Source organism: Neovison vison, chromosome 1, assembly GCF_020171115.1.
Source record: "Neovison vison isolate M4711 chromosome 1, ASM_NN_V1, whole genome shotgun sequence".
NCBI lineage: Eukaryota > Metazoa > Chordata > Mammalia > Carnivora > Mustelidae > Neogale > Neogale vison.
Genome location: NC_058091.1, coordinates 256,899,821 through 256,924,730, shown reverse-complemented (window position 1 = coordinate 256,924,730; position 24,910 = coordinate 256,899,821). Strand labels below are relative to the sequence as shown.

At 44.4% G+C, this 24,910-nt stretch overlaps 1 protein-coding gene across 4 annotated transcripts in view; it reads left to right on the top strand.

Annotated features, from left to right (window-relative positions):
- The window catches only part of KCNIP1 (potassium voltage-gated channel interacting protein 1), a 343,774-nt gene that overhangs the window by 266,969 nt on the left and 51,895 nt on the right, over positions 1 to 24,910 (top strand). The window contains exon 1 of one of the 4 annotated variants that reach the window (XM_044229687.1): positions 10,794 to 10,841. The exons of the other annotated variants lie outside the window; for them this stretch is intronic. The gene's annotated coding sequence lies outside the window, so the exon portion shown is untranslated. Of the gene's footprint in view, positions 1 to 10,793; positions 10,842 to 24,910 lie in introns of those variants that run through there. 4 annotated transcript variants of the gene reach the window in all.

The window sequence follows — 24,910 nt, the reverse complement described above, 5'->3', positions numbered from 1 at the left end:
TTCCTCAGTAGTTGGGTGGATACATTCATTTTACGCAAAATACAAGTACAAATAACGTAGGGACGAGATTTATTATCAAGTGATGTTTTCGATTTCCCTTCCTGTGAAGTTTATTTGGCTTTGCTTGCTATCAAAGCCTCTTCTCATCCAGGGCTGCCATTGTCTGTGGCTTAGTTTGTACACCATACAGAAGGCCTTGAGAGGGTGAGTGGGAGCTGAAATCCAGCCTTGCTCTGCTCTCTAAACCATGCACCCAGGAGCAGGCTATGTCTCTCCAGAGAAAGGGGGCACCTGTTAGTTTGCCCAGTAATGTCATCTGTTCCCTAAACCAGGTGCTTGCAAGTCTGGCTCTGTCCAGTGGGAGGCATTTCTTTTTAATTCATCCACCCAGAGGGAGCATCATTTCTAATTCACACAAAGGTACTTTTTAGGTTTGTAGGAGCCCTGCCCTGTTCTCCACCCAATACTTCCATGCCAGGAGAATCCTGTCCTAAGGAGGCAGGTACCCAGGCTTGTTTCACGCAACCAGGGAAATGGGGAGAGGGGCAGGTAGAAGCTGAAGCAATGCCTTGTCCTGCCTTTGTCATGAAGAATCCAAGTAAAGGGCCGGGGGAAGGAAAGAATACTGAAAAGAAGCCAGAGAGACACAATTGATTGTAATAAGGAGAGCTAGGGGTGAGCACAGGAAAGAGCCAGAGGACTCATGCCCTGGGGAGCTTTCTGTGCTTTACAGAGTGAGTCCTAGGCAGTTGGGAGAAGGAAGAAAATCAGAGAGAAGAGAGAAGGGAATGTTAAGAAACATGGCTAAGAGTTATAAATTGGATATCCTTTAATGTAGAGATTCAAATCTATTTTTGAAAGAACATATATAGTTGAGCTATGGTTGAAATACAAGAAACTGTGCATGTTTGAAGTATAAAATGTTATTTGTTGTGGTATGTGGCTACACTTACAAAACCACCACAATCAAGTTATGAATATAGCCATCACGCCCAAGAGCTTCTTTTGGGGGCCCCTTTTTGCCCCCTTCTTCCATCGTGCCCATCCTGCCATCCCCCAACTCAAGGCAAATACAGACCTATAGTGACCTCTTGTCACTATAGAGTACTTTGCATTTCCTAGAAGTATATATAAATGGAGTCATCCAGTGTATATTCTTTCCTAACTGGCTTCTTTCACCCAGTGTGATTATTCTGAGATTCACTCATACTGTTGTGTATATCTGTTCCTTCATTCCTTTTTATTGCTAAGTAGAATCATAGTATTCCATTGTGTGGATACCACAGCTTGTCTCTCCGTCCATCTGTGGGTGGACGTTTGAGTTGTTTCCAAGAGCTATTACAAACGAAGCTACTGTGAAAATCACATACGAGTCTTTATATAGACATATGCTTTCATTTTTCTTGGGTAAATGCCTAGGAGTGGAAATATTGGATCATATGATAGGTGAATGGGTAACTTCTTAAGAAATCGTCCAGCTTAGGACTTTCCAAAGGAGTTGTACCATTTTATATTTTATCATTTTATTAGCAAATCAGATTTCATTAAAATTTATAACTTCTGCTTTAAGAGACATTGTTAAGAAAAGGAAAAAGCAAGCCACAGGGTGAGAGAAAATATTTGCAAAGAATGTAGATCTGAAATTGCAAAGAGACTGGTACAAGGAGCACATTTTAAAAGGGAGCTTGGGAACCCAAGGGCTTCTCCAGTCAGTGGTATTTTAGACCCAGGAGCCAGGAGAAAGGGTGGTAGGACCTGATCTCTGGTAATACATCTGGAGGGCAGAGGGCTTGGGCTCTTCTTGGCTCTTGAGCAGACAGCTGGAGAAAGGTGGGTCTCAGCAAAACAACTCTAGTTGCCAGAGGATGAATTTTCTAACAGTCAGGAACTCCAGAGATAAGACAAGTCACCCTGATAGGCAGTAAGTGCCCCTCAGCAGAGGATGCAACTCAAAGCCAAGTTTGGATTGGACCCAGGGAGGGGCAGAGAGATCTAGAACTTTCTAAATGTGTCCCTGTTGCTTTTTCTTTCTCCAATTACATAAAGGCTTGGTCCCAGGTAAGAAGTCCAATGCTTAGCTTTGGCCCGGGCCAGTCCTGTGTCCCCATGGGACACTCCGTTCTGACCCCACTTTGTGTGTCTCCTTAACAAGTGCCATCCATTCAATATTTCAGCAGTCTTGGAACCCTCACCATCTATAATCTTCTCTCCCTCCCACTGATTTTTTTCTTTTAATGTGTCTTCTTCCTGGATATTACTTACTCTTAACTTTTAAATATCTGCTTCTGTTAAAAAAAAAAAGAAAGAAAGAAAGAAAGAAACAACGACAACAACAACAAAAACAAATGAATGCCTGGAACAGATTTATAAAGAATGCTCCTGGAGAGGCGGCCGGATTAATTATTCAGCACCCTTTCCCTTTGTAACTATTTATTGTCTCATATGCATTTATATGGTACCTATCACCACAGATCTCGCTCATGCTGAAGACATAATTTCCAGGGACTGACTACTTGTCTAAGATGCATAGACAGTATTGCAGTACTATTTTATTTCTGACTGTAACAGCACGTGCCATTGTTGGGTAATTGTGTTCATGTTTTTAAATGTGAAAAATAATCAAATATAACTTGAAAGAGATTGTACAGTAATTCAAGGGGATATTAAACCACCAGGAAGTTAGTCGGCAAATAAATAGGCGTTTGTGGCTGTCTGGGTGAGCGATGGGGGAGCTGCCTGGCTGTGGGGGAGGAAGAGGGAGCGTGGGAGACAAAGAGCAGGATCCAGCTGCCCTACCTACCTGCTGCCAGGTGGGGGGGGTGGCGGGGAGGGAGCCTCCAGGGACCAAGAAGAGAAGGCTGGAAGTTACTGGGTCTCCTCTAAGGGAGCCAGACACAGAGGAAAGGGCGCATGGCTGTCCTAGGATGAGAAGCAGAGAACTCAATTATAAAAGGCCTCAGGTTTTCAGCTCTGTTTGTCTGAGTGACATCAGATGTCAGACTCTCAAGGGCCCTGGTGGGGCGGGAGGACTACCATTTGTTTATATACCTACAACAAGCCAGGCATGGGATGGGACCCCTATGCATCATCTCTTCTTTTTAATTATTAAACCATTCCTGTGGAAGTAGGGTCACTGCTCTCCCATTTCACAGATGGGTAAGCTGGAGGTCAGGGTGATTAAGCAAAGAGCAAAAACCAAGTACCTTTCCTGATACCACGGTGCATTTCCCCCATCCCCACACCACAAAAAAAAAAAAAAAAAAAAAAAAAAGCAAAAAACCAAAACACTAAGGCGCAGTGCCTGCCTCCCAGAAGCTTACAGCCATTAGTGTTTGTTCTGGATGTTAACATGCCCGGATTTTCGTTCTTTCATTTCTCCCATGCTTGTTTTGGGGTGACAGAAAACACACCAGGCCGGGGTGAAGGGGTGAAGGTCTAGGCCTGTGTCCAGACTGTGCAGCGCCTCCTTCCCAGATGCAGGGAGAGGAGAGGGGAGGGCGACCCCTGGGCGTCAGAGGCGGCCTTCCCAGGCAGGCAGGACCAGGGGGCAGACAGAAGAAATGGCCGAGGAGGAAAGAGAGCCTACCTCTGGAGCCCTTTTCTTTCAGTCCTGGCCAAGGGGACAGCATCTGGCAGAGTTTTTGGACCCAGAATTCTGCATCTTGGGCGCACATGGGAGTGGGAGAAGGGTTCTTGCTGCCCAGATGTGATCAGCTTGATGATCTTGACAGAGGGCAGGAAGCAGCGTCCTGCGTGCCTCTCCTCCCTGGCCTCATCTTCCTCACGGTTCCTCAAGGTCATAAAATAAGAATCTGTGAGATGTGAGACCCCCTTGAGGTTGGAGATGGGGTTTTGTGCCCTAACTTCTAGGGCCTTCTCTGCCCAACCTAGACTTACACTAAGGAGGCATATGAATAGCTCTAGTTTGGTGTCAAGCACCAGAAACCGGTTCCTTTTATCTCAGGCCAAGAGGAGGGCCTCTCAGAGGCATGCTGACTGAGGAGGCAGTTGGGCCTGGGGGTGGGGTAGGACCTGGGGCCCAGTGTGCCCCGGGTCCCCCAGCAGCATGCTCCCCTCTCCCCGCCCCCACTGCTCTCTCACTCTCTCTCCTCTCTGCTTTGTGCCCTTTTATGTCAAAGGCTTGGCCTCCCAGAGTGTGAACCAATAGTCTTCTGTCAGCTCCCACATTCCCCAAAGAAGACTGGCAGGTTCTGCCCATCAAGCAGCTAGCGGTCAGGGAGCCAGCTCATATCATAGGAATATTGCAGTTTTCACTAAAAACATGTGAACTGGGGGACGGCACTTCCCAGGAAAGAGAGTGCTGGTCTGAGCAGCCCACGGATGGCCTGTCCCCCAGTAATCCGTCTTCCCCCGAGAGTCGCAGGGCCCTTACTGCTTTCCTGCAATGGTTCATGGCTCTTGCACCATGGTTTCTGTCTTTCTCTCCTCTCATTAGGAACTGTCCTCTGCACAACTTTTTCCAATCGCCAGAGTTCCCCTTCTCTGGGTTTTAGCTCTGTCTCATCCAACACGCAACCCCCAAGTCCCCAGTCTCCCAGACACTAGCCCACCAAGACAGCCTTGGTCCCTGCAACCACTGGGAACTGCCTTTCTCTGTGTTTTTCAGCCACAAAGTATTTATGCCATTAGCCTGGGTTTTTTTTTTTTTTCCATTTGTCATATATTGCCAAGTGCCCATCATAGGCCAGACTCCCTATCTCAGGGCTGTGGGGATGGCCCAAAAGGCAAATCACCACTGAAACCTTGAATGAACTCACATTCAAGGTATGACCACAAATAGGTAATAAATTCATAAAATTGTACACTTCTCTAGTCACAATAAAATCGCGCTGCACTTGGACCCATTTAAAAAGAGGGAGGATTGGCTGAATCTGGGTAATTACCAAAGGAAATTCATATATATGATTATTTACTCATGAATATTAATGCATTAAATGAGAGTAAAACATATTTAAAACAAAGTGTTCATTCCAACAACAGATGAATTTGCTCATTACTCTTTCCTATGTGGATATTAACTGTGATTTACCTGTATATCAAGCATCAGGATACAGCTCAGGTCTACCTGTGGCTAAATTAGGTTAGACATTTGTTGGTGAAAATTACAATGTTAACTCATTTCCAGAGTATTCTTGGTGCCAGCAGTTTCACATTTAGGTACATGACTTGCATTAACATTATCTGGTTAATGGTATAAACAGAAATTTTTTATGGATTTTTGGAATGTAGTAAGATGATATGAACACTATCTGGTTCTGAACTCTAGTTATAATGTGTATTATAAAACCACTTTGAATCATGCTAATTTGAAATCTGAAACAATTCAAAAATGAGCTAGGATCAAGGTTGTATCATTACAACTTCTAAAAATAAGGAATGGTACATTAACAGGATAAAGATAAAATAATAATTTCAGTGACTCTGGAATTAGCACAAAAGGTAACAATTGGATATAGTCAAAATTACCCTCAAAATCCCCTAAGTCATCCTAAAAATGTAATATGTGAAAATATACTGACTTAGAATACCTCCTCAAAACCTATTTTTTTCTCCAACATCAGGATAAATTTCTCTTTCCTTGACACCACAGGAAAATCAAGGCCAGGAGAGGTCACAATTCACTGAGGGGCTTTCCTTCAGATGGCAAGACTGAATTTCTTCTCCACCTCCATTTCACCCATCTTCTTGTCTCTCTCTCCCTTGCTCCTTCCTCCCTTCTTTCCTCCCTCCCTCCATTTTCGAAAAGATTTTACCTCCACCTGGTTTAACTGGCATGCATCTAGCCAAAATCAGAGTCTGAATTAACTTCACCAGCATAGGCCAACCCCAAGCACTTTGCCAACCTTCTCTAAGACCAGTCCGGGATGTGGGGGTGGCCATTAAGACTATAGACAGATCTACAGAGATCTACAGAGATGACTTCTTCCCCGGTGTCGGGGGGGACCACACTACCTTTGTCCAACCCCCCTTGGTGTGTCAGAGTGGGGGTGAACTTGGCTTTCAACATGGTAAGAACAGGCCCATTCCATGGCTGGGATCCCAATCCTGGTTCCACTCCACTTCTCATTTGCACTGTGCTCTGAGAATTGGCGATCTGCTTGCTCTCCACCAAGACAAAGCTTAATTACTATGTTCCTGCTTCGGGGGAACATTCTATTCTGGAAGCCGGTCCCTCTCAGACCAGTCACCCTGCTTATTGACCGATGGCTCTCCGGGCAGGAAATTAGAAAAGATCTGCATTTGAGGCAAAGCTTGGGTGGTTGGAACAATGGCTCTGGAAAGGCCTTGGGGACCCAAAGGGCTGGTGTGAGTGGGAGCAGGGGTGAGGGGAAGAGTGTGTGCAGAGCAGGCCTGGCACTGAGCCTTTGTGCGCCTGCCTCCCCCTGCAAGGCTCAGGGCTCGGGCCTCTGGTGACATCCAGGGGCAGAAACAGAGTGGGTCTGCAGGGGTCAAGGAGACTATGCAGTGTGTCTACAATCTCAAAGATATTATCTTCTCTCTCCTACACTGTGTAACTCGTCAGGTTCAAGCGAGACTTGGGGAGCATCACCCCAAATGATGACAACAATTTCAGGCTGTCTCTTTCTGTCCTTTTAAAAACCCACAAGAGGAGAGACCCATGGAAGGTGTCCCACGTGGTACATGTGTATTTTCTTACACTATAGCCCAAGCACAAGCTCACCCACACCCCTGTCCTCATGTGCTGGACATGTCCAGGTCAAGCCCTCTGCTCATCCACATACACAGGCACACTCACACCTGAAAAAAGCTTTGAATGTCTCTCCCAAAGGACCCCCAAACCGTATTTTTATTTCATTAGCTTCACGTGAGAATAGAGTTCCCAAGGACAGGCACCCGCTCCTTACGGTCAGCCCAACCTCCACGTCCAGGCCAGCTTTCCATATGTACGGTAGGGGGGTTAATCTGTGGGTCTCTACGGGTCCCCCCAGCTGCGTGTCTCCATATCAAATGCCCTTGACCCCTGAGATGAGCCACTTCCCCAAGGAGGCCAACTTGCCCCGCATCATTCCTAGCCCCCTCATGCTTCCTCAGCTCTACAGAAATGACCTGTCCCATCACCTATGATCCTGACCGCTGGTTGTAGCGCAGAGTTAAAAATGTAGAGAGACATCAGTGCTAAGGCAAAGCGAGCACTCCAGGAGGTCATGTGCATACCCATGGACCGCTGGCCACCGAGGAGTCTGACCTTCAGACCAGGCAGCCTCTCTGGGTCTCTTCTCAGTCACTCAGTCATTCAGCAGATACTTACTACATGCCAAGTGACAGCCACATTCCATGCTGGATCCCAGACATACTGAAAAGTGAATGGATACGTAGACCCTGACCTCAAAGGGTTCATGCCCCAGGAAGGAAACAGAGAAGGCCCCGGATGCAGTGACCCCTGGGATAGGAGTCCTCATAGGGTCTGTCAAAGAGGTCTCTAAGAAGGCCATCTGTTTATGGAGATAACACCTGAGCCGGGCCTAAAGGAATGGCATTGCAGGCAGAGGGATCAGGACAAGCAAAATCACACGCACACACACACACACACACACACACTCACACACACACACACTCACACACACCATTGGGGGTCTACTGAAGCAAAAGAGTCCAGGAATCGTACCAGCAATCACTTTTCTTAGAAACTGCAGGAGATGCATTTTTTTAACACTGTATATTTTTTTAACTTTATTTTTTCAGTGTTCCAAGACTCATTGTTTACGTATAACACCCAGTGCTCCATGCAGTGTGTGCCCTCTTTAATACCCACCACCAGGCTCACCTATCCCCCCACCCCCACCCCTCCAAAACCCTCAGTTTGTTTCTCAGAGTCCACAGTCTCTCATAGTTCATCTCCCCCTCTGATTTCCTCCAACTCCCTTCTCCTCCCCATCTCCCAATGTCCTCCATGTTATTCCTTATGCCCCACAAGTAATTGAAACCATATGATAATTGAATCTCTCTGTTGACTTATTTCACTCAGCACAATCTCTTCCAGTCCCGTCCATGTTGATATGAAAGTTGGGTATTCATCCTTTCTGATGGAGGCATAATACTCCATAGTATATATGGACCACATCTTCTTATCCATTCATCTGTTGAAGGGCATCTTGGCTCTTTACGCAGTTTGGCGACCGTGGCCATTGCTGCTATGAACATTGGGGTACAGATGGCCCTTCTTTTCACCACATCTATACCTTTGGGGTAAATACCCAGTAGTGAAATTGCAGGGTCATAGGGTAGCTCTATTTTTAATTTCTTAAGGAATCTCCACACTGTTTTCCAAAGTGATTGCACCAACTTGCATTCCCACCAACAGTGTCAGAGCATTCCCCTTAGGAATTTTAAAAGCTGACAGAGAGAGGCCAATCACAGAGGGTCTCCTACAGACCTCCTCCTCCTACAACCTACTACAGACCCCCTCCTCCTAAAGACCTTCTTTATAAGAGGAGCCACGGCGGAGTGTGCCTTGCATCCCATGGAAGCCAGAGTCTAGCACATTGCCCCTGCCTCGGCAGAAACATGGGATGAATTTACTGAGGAAGTGAATGGAGGGAGAAAAAAGGGAGCCAAGTGCCACACTCAGACCTGCATTTGAGACAGGTCACTCTAAAGACTGCATCAGTCCCCTATTTCCAATAAAACCATTTTTTTTATGGTGAGTCTGAACACAGAATCATTCTTAGTTTTTTTCTCTGGCTTTGGGAGCCTAGAAATTCATGCAGTCTTCCAGCAAACAGAGCATGAGAAGCCACCTAAGCCAATGTTTCCAGAAGCACGGGGCCTACGGTGCACAGGCCCAGGAACAAGAACACTGGACACATGATCCGAAGGTTGGTCTTTTCCTGTCTTCTTTTCCATTCCGTGTACTTCAAGACAAAGTTGTATTTCTTGCCCACGTGCCTTTAGTATTTCTCAAAGATAAGCCAATCTTCTTCCCCCATTCACTTTTTTTGTTGTTATTTCATTTTGTTTTGTTTTTAGTAACCAAAAGAAGGCAGGTGGGGACTCACAGAGCCTTTGGCAAGCAACACCCTTTCACAGAATTTCGTGGCATTGATTTGCTTGACTCTCTTCACCATTACAATGGCCTAATGCATAGAACGAATGCATGTCAGGATCCCAACAAAACAGATGGACCCTCAAATTAGTATATTGCAAGGGGACTCATGACAAAGGTGTGGCATGGAAACCAGCAAGGAGTGTAAGAACCTGGGATTTCATGCTGAATGCAATATGTGTTCATTATGAAGAACCTGGAAAACACAGAGGCCTGGCAGGAAGGCAAAGCAATTCCCCTGAACAGCTGCTACCCAGCACTGTTTACACTTAGTGGAGAATTCTCTTCTTCCTTTCTCCTTCTTCCTCTAGAGAGTGACTTTCTGAAAGCTCACCCAGCATCTTGCAGGTCTGAAAATTTCTTGCATATTCCAGAAGGCGAGGAGGATAGCAAAGAACTGACACACACAGCACATGATTCCATGTTCTGTCTTAAACCTGGCCTTGAGCTAGACCACCGGCTTTTTTGTTGTGTTTTCATGTACTTCCAGAACTTTAACCCTGAGAGCAGAGCTTATACAGCTGGAATGACTTCTATTTCAGGACAACCCTGCTGTTCATCTGCTAACAACACCCTAGACTTTTTCCTGGCCCTTTTAGTCTTCCAAGATTAGAATGATTATAGATCTAGTATTTATTGCCCCCTCTGGCCTATTTCTTGCTGCACACTCTTCCATGTAATCCTCATCTTGACCTGCTGAAGTGGGAGGAGTGTGGAGAAAGGTACAAAGAGATAAGTTCACGTCAATATGTCACTAGCACTGAAAGAACATAGAGCATTACAGATTCGAAGTGATATTGAATTCTAAGTTACCTTCGTGGGAAAGTGACATCCAGTTGCTTTTCAGATCCCAAAATTTCATTTCAGTATGAAATGTAGATCTATTTATAGCCTTCAGAACTTCTGACACGGTCCCAAACTATTGGTGGTAAAACCAAGTTTCCCAAATCCAGTCACGTTTCGCATTGATTTCCGCTTTGGCATTGGAACTCATTGCCCTAAGATATAATAAAAACCATGATAAAAAAAATGGAAAACTTCCCCCCCTTAATATTTAAAGGAGAATGTTTTTTATATAAAGCACTAATTTGTCTGCTTGAAGTAAATCACAGGGCTGTGCCAGCTAGGGTTCAGAGTCTAACATTTTTTTTTCAGACTCTAACATTTTTTTATTTCATTTCTGTAATGAGAAGCCCTTCCCATGTCTGTGTAATTCATCATAATAATATAGTATATACAATATAACAATATATATTGCACGCCTACACACTTGTTCATTCCCACCATGCCAACCCGAGGGAACTGACTAAAGTCATGTACATATCACATTTCTTAAAGAACTGGGAGGGAGATGGCCTGAGGCTTCATCTCCCTCCTTGCCCACCTCTTCTTCCCACTTAGACTCTTCCTGGCCAGTTCATGAGAATGTTAACCCCAGCCTCCAGGGATTTTTCTATAGAAGACAGGAAGAGGGGAGCACTGTCAGAGTAGCAGAACAGAAAGAGAACCTTCTGGATTCCACATCAAATGCCCCTTTCCTAGGACATATAACATCTGATCACAGGTAATGTCTCATACCTGTCCTTCTGCAGTGCTCCCAGCATCAAGCAAAGACCTGGGCGTCACCCTTGAAAGCTTCCCTCTTGACCCACAGCCCATCATGTGACACACTCTGTCCTTTCCACCATCCAAGAACCAAGAACCACCATCGGCATCCTGCCTCACCAGATCCTGGAACAGCCTCCCAGCTGCCCATGTGAGTTCACTAGCCTTGCCTCCAGTCCTATCTAGACTTTCCTCCAATCCAGCTCCATCCTCCTCTAATCCATCTCCATTCTCCTCCATTTCTATTCCACCTTCCTCTAATCCTGTCTACACCCTCATCCAGTCCTGTTCACACTGCTGGCACAATCAGCTTTCCAGAACACAAGTCTGACCACACCATTCCTTTCCATGACCAACTGTCACCTTCAGGATCAAGCCCTTCACGGACTTTCAGTAGAATGAGGGGACAAAACAAAAAACAACAATAAACAAACCTACTAAATATGGCATTGAGTAGTGATAAATTCTCCAAAGAAAACAGAAGCAGTGGCCCCAGAGCATGTGGACCTTGATGTTTTAGATGTGGTGCTAAAAGGGGTGGGGGTGTGTTTCCAAGGAGGTAGCATTTGAGCAGAGACCTGGGTATTTAGTGGGTCCTCAGTAAAACATAGCTGGCTCACGGTCACCCTAAATGAAAGCCTCTAACCCATTTTTCTAAAACTCTTTCTCTCCAGCTAATTTTGTTCCAAGTCACAAATATGAGGCTTGGGGAACAGGAGTGGGAGTTTTAATTAAGGGCAGTCCAAAACCCCAGAAGCCTTTTCTGCAAAAGGTCCAGGGCTTGATAATAAAATGGTGCTTTCATTCTCATTAATGGGGCAATTGATTTAAGGACCAGACCCAGTGGATTATTGATCAGTGTTAATGATTGGAAAATACCAAGTTAATGAATCTAACTGCCATGAAACCCCTGTGGGACTTGGGGAAGGCCAGTTAGATACAATAACCTTGTTCCCTTCCAGTCCAGCAAAGAGACTAATTTACAGACCTCTAGATTTTTCTAAGGACACAAAAGCAAAGAGCTCCTGGGAGTTAAACAGGTTCTCCTTCCAGTTAAACCACTGCTAGAGCTGGGTGATCATCCCCAGCGTCTGAAAGAGGCATCTGCTATTGCCGACACCCCTCGCTCCTACAGCACTTCTTAAAATCAGCTTTTCATTTTAGAATAGCTTTAGGTTTACAGAAAAATGGTGAAAACAGTATAGAAAGTTCTCATGTACCCCACATCCAGCTTCCCCATTATTTATCTCTTACCTTATCACTGTCACAATTAATGAACCAACATTGTTGCATTATTAATATTAACTAAAGTTCATTCTTAGTTCAGATTTCCTTAGTTTCTACTTAATGTCCCTTTTCTGTTTGAGGATGTCATGCAGAATATCACATTACATGTAGTCATCATGTCTCCTTAGGCTGCAACTATTGCTCAGATTTTTCTTCCTGTTGATGTCCGTGACCGTTTTGAGGCATTACCGACAAGGTGTTTTGCAGAATATTCTTCACTTGGGTTTACTCTGAAGTTTGGGGGGGAGAGAGCGAGCACAGGCAGACAGAATGGCAGGCAGAGGCAGAGGGAGAAGCAGGCTCCCCGCCGAGCAAGGAGCCCGATGCGGGACTCGATCCCAGGACGCTGGGATCATGACCCGAGCCGAAGGCAGCTGCTTAACCAACTGAGCCACCCAGGCGTCCCTACTCTGAAGTTTTTCTTATGCTTAGACTAGAATTCTGTGGTCTAGGAGGAAGACAGGGTAAAGGCCATCGACACTGCATCATCACATCATGTCAAGGATGCTTACAATCACATGCTTACAATCATGCTTATGACTGTGATGTTGACCTTGACCAGCTGGCTGAGAGAGTGGTTGTCAGATTTCTCCTCTATAAAGTTTCTCTTCTCCACACTACTCTCTTTGGAAGGAAGTCACTAGGCACAGCCCACACTTAAAGACCAGGGACTTCTGGTCTACCTCCTTGAGGATGAAGTATCAACATAAATTATTTGGAATTCTTCTGCACAAGAGATTTGTTTATATTAGTATGGACTCATGGATATTTATGTTTATACCTGCGCTATAATCCAATATTATTTTGCCTTTTTTGGTTGCTCAAATTATACCACCTTTGGCCATTGGAAGCTCTTTCTGTTGGCTCTTGTGTTTCTGACATATCCCCAACAATGTTTTGGGGGGGAGGTGTTTGTTTTCCATCACTGTCTTACTGTCTTACTCTTCTGGCACTACAAAATGCTCTGGGCTCATGTTGTATATTTCCTGCCTTAACCCTGGAACCAGGTATTTCTCCAAGGAACCCTGATTTTTTACATTCATTCGCATAATGGCTTATTGTTTTGTTTCGTTTTCTTTTTGAGCATAAAAGTAAGTCATGCTTGTTGTGGGAAGTTTAACAACTCTTAAAAAATAGAGAAAAAGATAAGTATCCCTAATCATCGAACAGCAAAAACAAAAACAAACCAGAACAAAACAAAACAAGAAAACAACAAAAAACAAAAAACACACACAAAAAAAACAGTTCACATTTTGGGTATCTCTGTGTGGTTTTTTTCCAGTTGCTGGCTCTTGAGAAGTCCTTTCTGTATTTTCACTCTCAATCTTACCCATTAGACCAAGGATATTTAGTAGGTGGAGAGCTGGTCTTCCTCCCTGTCCTGCAGCTGTGATTAGAGCCTATCAATCCTTCTGGCCGTTCTTGTGTTGTCTATTCACTGGGTCCCTCCCCACTCCTTCTTCTTGGGGGAATCACAGGTTAAAGAAGCCCAGAAGTCAGGGTGTGCTCCCCAGCAGCCTGCGAGAGTGAGAACACTTCCTACTTCTGGGACCTTGGCCATGACCATCAACTTCACTTTTCCTCTTTTCTAAGGATTAAATGAGATAATGTGTATATGTCCTTAAAAGAGGGCTTGGCATGTAGCAGGTCTTAAGTAAAAGCTGTTATTACAATTCTCTAATTACAATGCTCTAATTACAATTATGAATAATCCAAGGAAACACACCCCCAGTGATAGCAGCACAGCTTAGGCGGGCCCCCTGAGAGGGGGCCTGCACAATCTGCCTGGGCACTGTGGACCTCATGAAACTGATCTGGCCCTTGCCAAGAACCCGGGCTGTTCAGCTAAGGAACTGTCTCTGTGCAGGACCAGCAATTCAAAGGAGGGCTCTTGGGTCTTCACTGAGAAGAATACATATGTAGGAGCAGTGCTGCACTGTTGTCAAGAACAGGGGCTCAAGGGCTGGGCTGCCTCCATCCCAACCCCGGTTCCATCACTTCCCCGCTAGGCAACTCTCGCTCAGTAAGTTACTTAACCCAATCCAGTCCAATGTAAGGGTAACCATACTGCTTGTCTACAAGGTTACTGTGAAAACTCAAGTAAGTTCAACAAATTAGGAACTCAAAACAGTACCAGGACAGAGTAAACAGTCAACTCCTGTTATTTACTATGTTTATTGTTTCATCGGATTCTTCAAGTTACAAGCAAAAAAAAAACCAAAAACAAAACAAAAAAGACAAAAATCCCCAGCCCACTCTTGCTTTAAGCCAAAGGTATTCATTGACCCATGTAGGTGAGCTGCAGAGTTTCTCAGCACCTCATTGGCTCCGATTGGGTCATGTGCCCATCTCGGAACTCAATCACTGTGACTGAGGAGACCCTAGGACAGGACTGGGCACTTTGAGTAGCCAAGTTTCGTTCCTAAGTAAGATCTCAGGGAACAGACTTGGGGAGGCCCCTGGTGATATACGCCCTTCTTTGAAACAGTTTCCTTCTCCCAGAAAATGAAGCTTAACAGGAGAAGCATTGGAGTGGCGAAGTATTGAGTGGACAGGGCCAGTCACAGACAGCCAGAGTCCCTGTGCAGTAAGGCTCCCAAGGAAGGGAGTGGAGGAGGAGGTAAATGGAAGGTGGGTTAACAGGAACATACTCTTTGGGCAAGAATCATTTCTATAACATCCTGACACCTCCCCTAGTTTAGGAGGATCTCCTAAAATGTTTCCCCCGGGCTGGGTTAAGATAAAGGAAATACCATTAAGCTGAAGTCAAGAGTCTTTGAGTCCAAGTCCTGGTTGTGCTGTCCGGCATGGGGCAGATGACTTGCCCTCATCTGGACCACCACCTCCCTTGTCACTCAGCAATGAGGTGACCGTCCTAACACCAAGTCAGCCCTAGAAATCTCTGGCCTTATCAGTGATTGCTCTCTCCAAATTAAGAAACTGGATATGCAGAGAAGGAGCCCTGTTTTGGTGTGAGCACCCAGCAACCATACAAAGTTGGGAAACCATGACAGGAGAGGTGGGGAATACAAATACGTATCAGTGACCAGTCTGCACCAGACTCTGATGTTTCATCATTATCCATGGAGCCTAATGCCAAGTTGCCCAGATGAATGTGGTAACTCATGGGCGTGCTATGTGGGGGATGGTTTCCAGGTATTTCTTGAAAGCCCACTTTCAGTCCCTCCGGATGGACATTGTGCCATATTTGCTGCTGGGACCTGGAGTTGGGTTGCTAGTCTCTGGAAAAAGAGCCATTAGGCTCCCTTCTCACTGGGTCCTTCTGTAGTAAACTCAGATGAAACTGTTCTACTAGTCTTACATCCTTGGAGAACCATCCAATTGTCTGCGTACCCACTGAACCTGTGAGCAATGGGACTGATGTCTCTCCAGCCCCTCGCACAGATGCTGGCACACAATAGGTGATCTGTATTTGTTGAATGAATAAATAGATGGATTTAGATGACCCAGAATTCTCTTTCATAGAGCAGGAAAACATGCAGTCATGTTTTCTAGTAATAATTTGCTACCACCTCATGGAACTGTTTGATGATGAAATGAAATTATGTAGGGTGCCTGGGTGGCTCAGTGGGTTAAGCCTCTGCCTTCAGCTCAGGTCATGGACTCAGGGTCCTGGGATCGAGGCCCATGCCGGGCTCTCTGCTCAGCACGGAGCTTGCTTCCTCCTCTCTCTCTGCCTGCCTTTCTGCCTACTTGTGATCTCTCTCTCTCTCTCTCTGTCAAATAAATAAATAAATAAAATCTTTAAAAAATAAAAATTAAAAAAATAAATGAAATAATGTAGGGGTGCCTGGGTGGCTCAGTCTGTTAAGGGTCCAACTCTTGGTTTTAGCAGAGGTCGTGTTCTCAGTGTTGTGAATCAAGCCTTGCATGGAGCCCACCATCATGCTTCACACTCAGTGGCGAGTCTGCTTGGGATTCTCTCTCTCCCTCCTCCTCTGCCCTTCCCCCATTCTCTCTCTCTCTCTCTCTCTTTCTTTCTTAAATGCATAAATCTTTAAATAAATAAATAGAGATAATGTATGTAGTACTAACTAACCTCACTTGAATATTTCTTCTATTCCCACTGGTGTATTAGCCTTTAAATACTGGTGTATTTAAAATGATAAATACAGTGGTATTTAACAAATATTTGTTTTCTTCCCCCAGAACTACATTACAGTTTAAATGTTTAAGTTAACACTTATTTGTGGAAGGCATAGGTGGATGGGTGGCTGTTGTCTAGTAGTGGCCTTCCAACAGCAGGGGATAGAATGGGTGTGGGGGGTACCACTGGCTCCACAGATGTTTATACCATTTTAGAATAACTACCTTGGACTTCAGAGAGTTCCTGGGTATGAAGGTTTGGCTTTAATTAAAGTCTCAGCACAGTGTTAAATGCCATTTTATTTTTGCTCATAATTAACACTAATGAGATGAGTGGATCACAAACAGCACACATTCTAAGAAAGTGAAAAACAACATCCGAGCTTGGTGGTTTCCATTTTTGCTTTTTGCCTCCCATGCTCTGTTCAATTAAAAGTTTTGAGAAAATATTGCAACTACACTCCTTGTCTTATGGTAATGAAGCATATTAATTTGAATGTGATGAATACAATATTCCACTGACTTTTTTATTCCCTTATCTACAAAAGTTTAAAATAATGGGCCAATTAAATCAGGAGAAAAGAATGCAGGGTTTGCCTAGGGCTCCAATTCAGCAACCAAAGAACTGAGAGAGCAAAATTCTGTGAAATGTCTTGGTCAGACTCCATCCCCTTGGCTATAGCGGAGAGACACTAACTCATAATGACAGATGTGGACCAGGGAAGCAAGTACTGTATTAGGGATCGAGAGGCCAGATTCTAGACACTTCTCCAGTGTTGTCTCAGTGAATATTTGTTGGATGGATGGGTGGATGGATGGAAGATGGAAGGATGAAAATGGGTGGATAGATGGAATGAAAAGATGAAATCAGATGACATCCCAGGTCCATTTTTCCCAAGATAAAAAAGTAAGCCTAGCCTGGAGTTGATGTAACACTTCTAAGACCTAAAAGTCAAAGGCAGAACTTGAAGGTGAAGTTCAGCTCTCTGAACTCTTTACCTTAGATGCATAAACTATAAATCAATCTGAGTTCAGGTAAGACAGCCCTTGAGAGCTTAACTCTAAAGTAGAGGTCCCTAAAACAGCTAACTCCAGTAGGAGTTTCTGCATCAGAAGAGGGACATCCTGGAGCAGACCTATGACCCTGACATATGACCCAGGTGTCTCTATGAGGACTTCCAGAAGACTTCTCATCTCATTGTGGTGCTTCAGTCATTAAGTCCACCATCCCACTGTGTCCCCTGAGGCAGTATATACCCCACAACATCTGTGAACTTTGTCACCTTCTAATCTGTTCTCTACATTGCAGGCATTTTAAAACACACAACTCTCTCTCTCTCTCTTTCACACACACACAAACACACACACAAACACACACACACACAGTGTAATTTCTAGCTTAAAACTCATAGTTCCCAGGTTAGACAAATCCCTAACATGGTCTACAAAACTCTACATGGCCTGACCCCCTGAATGCCCCCCCAGTCTTATCTTTCATTACACCCCCTCCACCCAAGTCCATTCCTTGGGCTCCTGCATTGGCCTTCAGTCATTTCCCAGACACCTCTTCAGCATTCAGGCTCCCATTCACCTCAGGACCTTTGTACATGCTCATTTATTCCTTAAATGTTCTAGTTCACATTAATACCTTCTCATCCTTCAGGTCTTAGCTCAAGCATCACTTCTTCAAAGAAGGCATCCCTGATGATACTCCTTACACCAATTTCAGAGTGTGTTGGGTTCTGTGTTTTTGTTGTGATAACAGTACTTTTCCTTTATAGCACTTATCAGTTTATAATTATATGCTTATGCTATTATTTGAGTCTTATACCTCTGCCTTATTAGGCCATTAACACTATAACCACTGACTCATGGTATCCTTAGTGTTTAGCACAGTGCCTGGCCCATAATAAATGTTCAATAGGTATTTATTGAATGAATGAAGGAATGAATGCCTAATTCAAAAGCTTTGGCTCTTTCTACTCTGCTAACTGCTTTTGAGTTTGGGATTTCTGAATTTCTAAAGCACTACTTGCACTATAGCCTTATGCTAGGAACTTGAACAACTGACATCTACCCTTGCTCTCATGTAGTCCACGGTGTGACAAGAAACAGATACATAAATACACAATAACAACACAGTGTGTCCAGTGCTCTAATCCATGTTAAGTGCCAAGTTTCATGGAGGCAGGAAAGAAATGTTCCTGTTCCCCCCTTGGGGGATCTTCCCAAATAAGATCTTTCTTAAGCTGAGTCTGCAAGGAAAAGGTGTTGGCCAAGGCAGTAAGGGTGGAGGTAGAATTTGAGGTGAAATGACCAGTAAGTAGGAAGGCTCATGAGTCAGAGCCTGGCACTGGAGGAGGTAAGTCCCAGGGATGACAACACCCTAGGGGGAGAGGCAGAGCTGTGGGAATTGAGGCTGGGAGGTGAGCAGGGACCATGGCACTGAAGACCTTTGCTGATAGTCAAAGATGGTCAAGGACATGGTGCGGAGGGGACTAGCATGGAGAGACATGTGATTTGGAGAACTCTGGAAGCACTGTGGAGAAAAGGTGCTCATACTTCAAATGAGAGACTTCCTCCTCTGAAGAAAGGGAGACTCAGGCCCAGGGCTGTCAATCAAACTCTTTTCTAGAATCCAAACTTTCTTTCCCAAAGGGTGCTCAGTGTGGCTGACCTTGCTTATTCATTGCAGGGAGAATTAATTTCAGGGAGGGGGGATTTAAAAAAATACAAGATTAAGCAGTGTAATCAGCTGCTGCAGAGAGTTGGAAATGCAATAAATAATAATAACTTTGAGAGCTGTTTTTAATAACTCACCAGTGTAATTTAGCCCCAGCTTCTTGGAGCATATGTAAAATATGTCATAATGTGTATAATGGCAAATGCCTCATTGCCAGTCTCTGAAGACAAATGTCTTCCCAGGAGGAAAGGGGGTGGGACGGGGAACGGAGGAGAAACTGGAGGACATGATTGCAAATAGGGTGTAGGAAGGCAAGCATCATTCATTCTGACACCACTAATTCGAAATTTGTGATCCTTTGTAGATGTGATAGGTTTCAGTTGGTTCGTCTTCGAGGATGGGGCAGGTTAACAGCAATAACATGGCAAAGGAGATAGTCACAATTTGTAAGAGACTGAGTTGTTTTCATATTCTGCAGAATCACCGTTTGCATGCAGTCTGCGTTATAATTACAGATCATCCTTGTCTGTCTACTGCAGCAGGTCCCCAGGGCGCTGAAGTCTTGGCAACATTTGTTTGACTTAGTTGAGTTACTAAATATTCATGAAACCATTAAAATGTGTTATTTAAAAGTATTTGATAAAGCTTCAGTTTTAGTAATTCATATGGGCTGCACCCCCTCCTCCAAAGCCCAAATTAATGGGATGGGCTTAGAGTCCTCCCCTCTGGGGGAGCCAACACAGTATAATTAAAATGAGGTGGACTTCAGAGTTAGACAGACCTGAGTTCAAGTTCTAGTTCTACCACTTATTAGCTATGACTTTGTGCAACTTATTCAACCTCTGAGTGTCCATTCCCTACCTATGAGTGATAATGATGATGATGATGATGGCGACAATGACAGCTAATATTCATGGACAACCCCCCCCCATTGCATTTCCTCCATCACCAACACCACTGTGGTGCAGGTGCTGGTATGATCCCCATCTTACAGGTGAGGAGCCTAAAGCTTAAAGTAGTTGAGTAACTTTCACAAAGTATGGGACTAACAGGACCCAACACATGTCCCTCTGACCTCAGAGCCCATGCTATTATGTGTGCTGTGTGATCCCCATATAGTAAGTTCTACAACTGGGGATGATGAGACACGATGTGTATAAGGCATAGCTCCTGGTGCCTACTAAACAGTTTGTGAATGTCTCTTGCATTGAAGGGCTAGATTTCTCTTCCTTTCCTGTGTCCTCTCTGGAAAAAAATACAACATCTGTATCTTTGTCAAAGTTTTATTCATGTCCTTGCCATTCTAGGCCCTTGTCTGAGTCATTGAGCACCCATCCCAGGCCTCAGGTGTTCAATCTATAAAATGGGAGTGTGCGGGAGTTCTTACACATACCGCTGGTTTGGGTGTAAATTAGTACAGCCACTTTGGAAAACGGTGTGGCAATGCTTAGTAAAGATTCTGTGATGCAGCAATTCTGCTCTTACCCTAAAGCAGGCTTGCTCCACCTCCACTCAGTTAACATTGGGCATAGGGATTCCTTTGTTGCGATATTCCATATATTGTGGGATATTTAGCAGCATCCCAGCTTCTATCCACTGGATGCCAGGAGCATCCCCCAGCTATGATCACCAAAAATGTCTCCAGACATTGTTGCCGATGTCAATGCCAATAGGGAACAAAATCCTTATTGAAACCACTGCCGTAAAGGCATCCTTGCAAATGCGCATGAGGAACAGAGCCACATGGTTTGCAATAGCATAAATGTGCTAACAGCCTAACTGTCTACTAACAGTTGAAGAGTGAAGTTACCGCAGCATAGCCACAAAACAGAAGAGACTACAACAGTGAAAATGAACTACAGCCACTTATGTCAACATGGATGAACTTCCTAAACACAGGCTTGAGCAAAACAATAAAAAGCAAGTGGCAGAAGTCTACATGTGTTATGATTCTATCTATATAAAATGTAATGACAAATAAAATGATGCCATATACACTTTGCATATATATGTGTGTATATATAGGTATATGCAGTAAAACTAAAAGGAAATGCATGGATGTAAAACCAAATTCAGTATACAGTTCCTGGCATGAGGGCAACCTGCACGGATCACATAGGCTTCCGTTCTGCTGGTGTAACTATTTCCCACAATGAGAAATGAGAATTATCAGATTATTGTTAGGCCTCTTTTCTATGTCTGAAATATTTCATAATATTTTTTAAAGGACTTGGAGTAGTTCTAATGGGGGAAGGGCACATAGAATAATCACTTTGGGACCCTTCCGTGATTACACACATCTGCCTCTTAGAGATTCTGAAATCTTCTTTCCCGTATCATCAAACAAGAGTCACTGCCTTGGCCACTGTTCCCAATAGGAATATGTCCTCCCCTCAGGTGTTGTAGGGCTGAGAACCAGCAGTCACTGGATAATTCTTGAAGCTGCGTCCTCAGACTTACTCTGCCACTCTAAGATCCTATGATCCCATGAAATAAATGAGTTGGGAGGTTGTCTATTAGGTGGATAAATATAAAAGCAAACATAACTCCCTCCAGTCTGCAAAGCTCAGCCCAAGGACTATTTCATGTCGGCCCTGAACAGGGTCCTAAAGATGGATCCTTTGGGGATAGAAGATGGATGCTTCTGCCAGAGTGTTTGAAACCATCCTTGTATTCATGGCCAACAGAGGTGTCCTGGGACTCAGGAAGCACCACAGTCTTCATCTGACAGTTGCAAAAATGAAGACCCAGCAAAGTCAAGTTATTTGCAAGTCATCCAATGAGTGAGTGTCAGAGACACGAATAGCATCAGTTCTGCCTTCAGATCCCAAATCCCATGTCCTTGGAATGCTGCCTTTCTAGAGTAGTAACTCTCACCTTTACAACTGAGAGTTAATTAGCAATGCAGGAAATTAAAGCAAGAGATTTCTCCCCCAAAAACATACAATTGACAAACAAATACACATTCTGCACTCAGAGAAAGGACAGCAGGCTGGAGGAGTGTGGGCCATCAGGCCTTCAGCTGGGCCCTGACGGGTAGGCTTTTGTTGGCAGAGAAAAGAAGAGAGAACATTCCATGTAGGGAAATCCACAAGGGAATGGGCAGAGGGCAGTACAGGTCAAGTTCTACAGGCCAGGAAGACAATGTCAAATGCATCCTGTTTGGAACATAGCTGGTTGGAACGGGTGCCCCATCTGTGATTTTGTTTGTAAGGACAGTCCCTGGACTGCAGATTCCTCGGTGGCTGAACTAGATCTTAGTGATGGATCCCCAGTGCCTGGGGCATAGTAGACAGGAAACATGATATTGGAGGGAGGGAGAGAGGAAGGTAGGAAGGCAGGAAGGAAGAAAGCACTGAAGCTGAAGGCAAGGAGGGAAGAAAGGAAAGAAGGAAGTAAACAAGGTGCATATTGAATTGGAGTTTCTGATGAAATTCCAACAAAGCCTGAATCCCTCCTGAGAAAGCAAAAGGGATAGAAATTTTTTTTTTAAAGATTTTATTTATTTATTTGACAGAGAGAGATTACAAGTAGGCAGAGAGGCAGGTAGAGAGAGAAGGAGGAGGAAGCAGGCTCCCTGCTGAGCAGAGAGCCCAATGCGGGACTCAATCCCAGGACCCCGAGATCATGACCTGAGCCGAAGGCAGCGGCTTAACCCACTGAGCCACCCAGGCGCCCCAAGGGATACAAATTGAAACACGTCAGTGGATATCTAAATGCCATTTAGATATCACAGATTTGCAAATGAATTTCCACCAACAGTTAACTTTTGTTCCAATCAACAATTGGCACTGGCAACTGACACACATACTGAGCGCTCGTTAATAAATGTGATTATTACTCTTCCCTGCTGCGTAACATGAACTCCTGTGTTCTAGCCTGTTCTGAGCAAAGAGACCTACATGTCCACCTCCTCAGCCTAGGACCCTGGTAGGGGAAGGCAGAATGCACAAGGAGCCTGCAGGCTGAAAGGTTGGGGTGGCAGTGGTGGGGGGTGGTCCCGAAGTTCATCCCAAAGGACATGGAATTCTTGAAGCAGAGTTCAGGATCCTCCCAAAATTGATCTCCTAGGGATGTTTGGGATAGTTCTTCCTGAGGGTTTTCTAACCCAAGAGGCAAAACCAGAAAGCTTTCCTCCCATTGCCTCCCTTGCCCCCAGGCTCCACAGAGCTGGTGATGAATCAAAATGAAACAAACAAATGTGTCTTTGAGAATTAACTAACGGAGGGCTGAAGCCAGGGATGGAGAACCAGCCTAGTTGGATTCCACAGGAAGCTGTTTGGAGCTGGACACCTCTTTCCAATGATGCACGTATGAAAGACAGGCTTCCAGGTAGATGTGGTAAGGTTTTTTACATTTCAGCATCTATCCCATCCCCATAAAACCATAAATAGCCCATCAAGGGCACTAATGACTGGCAAAGAAGTAAAATCATTGTTGGGACCAAATGGATAGAACATCTAACCCAGCGGAGGAAGGGTTGGCTATTGATAGTGTAGGTATTCCTGGAGAGAGAAGCAAAGGGCCTGAGGGAAAGAACTGAGCAGAAACAGGAAAGTTGAAGACCAGGACCCACTCTCAGCCCATCCCTAACCACCCACCTTTCCTCACCAGAGGAACCAGAGGAACCAGAGCCCTCAGTAGCCAGAGAATGCCCTGAATGAAAGAATACTACAGACCTGAACTCCAGGCCTCCAGGCCTGCCTCTGCCACCAACTGCTGTGTCACCTTCCAGGAGATACTCAACCCTACCTGAGCTTCCTCTGGAAGTTGGTACCAGTGAACACCTAACTGGTTGCTGTGATGATTCAGAGAAAGGAGAAATCTATGTGAAAGTCCAGCACAGTGCCCAGACAAGAAAATGCTAATAGCACTTATTTCCCTCTCTTTGCCCCTGTTTTCTTATCTGCAAAATGGAAATAATGCTGCACCCTAACTTAAAGTTAGGGCATTGAATTTTTTCAACAAATATGTGTTGAGAAACTACAATATACAGGTAATTGGAAAGGTTAAAAAGAACCTGCGAAGTAAAAATCCTAGAAGACTTTTTAGACATTGTGAACTTCCTAATGGGAAAGGCTTTTCTTTTTAATCTATGCTGTGTCTAACACATGCCCAATAAATAACAGAGAAAGAAGGAGAGGAAGGAAAAGAGGGAAGGGAAGAGGGGAGGGATAGAGGGAGGGAGGGAAGGACATTACGTTACTGTTGTACAGTTAACATCATCATTATAAAACTAATTTAAACAAACTTAGCCAGTGCCCCCAAAAGGGCTCCAAGATAAGGGCTAGGATAAAGAACACAGAAATAATTTTCCCATTTTGACCAGTGATGGGAATAATAATGATTTTCTCTCTGAACCATAACCATCTTGCAGTTAAATAATTTGCTTTCTGGTAGAATCAAGAGCTCAAAGATGGTGCTCTGAGGAATTCTTTCATTTCTTTCCTACCTTTCAAAGAAAAGAAAACTCCAAATGCAATTATTAGCATTATTTTTATACCAACTACAGAACGTTCTGGAAGATGAGGCTCCTACCAAATTAGTTTATCCAAATGAGATTTAGACAGTACCTTACAAGGAGACCACTCAGAAACCCACACGCCACCAGCAAGCCTTTCTGTGTCCAGTGAATGTGGACATGACTTTGCACATGTAGTTTCATTTTTCTGCATGAACTACTCCAATCTTGGGGGTGCTACACCACAGGACCTCTGTTTACTTCAGGTTACACAGCAGTGAGAAACTGAGAGCGGCAGAAGTAGCTCACTAAAACAGTTTCATTTTCTGACTGCTGGGGGCTGACATGCAAGTAAAATTCAAGCAGCAACAAATACTTACCTGAAACCATTTGTCAGGAAGGAAGATTTGTGGCTAGAAAACTGAAGTTCAAGCACTCAGAAATTTCCAGAGGAAGTCTGATTTCCCTACCTTAGATAGTATTCCTTCCTGTCCCCAGATTCAAAGCTCCAAACTATAACAGCTCAATCTATGACTTCTCCATCAGGCCTAGCTGATATATTATCTTCTGGAGCTTATGGATAATAATGATAATGATACTAGTATAGTTCTTTCTGTGCTTAATTACTAATTCATTTAATCTTTACAACTCTCTTAAGTAGGTACTATGATTATCTCTGTTT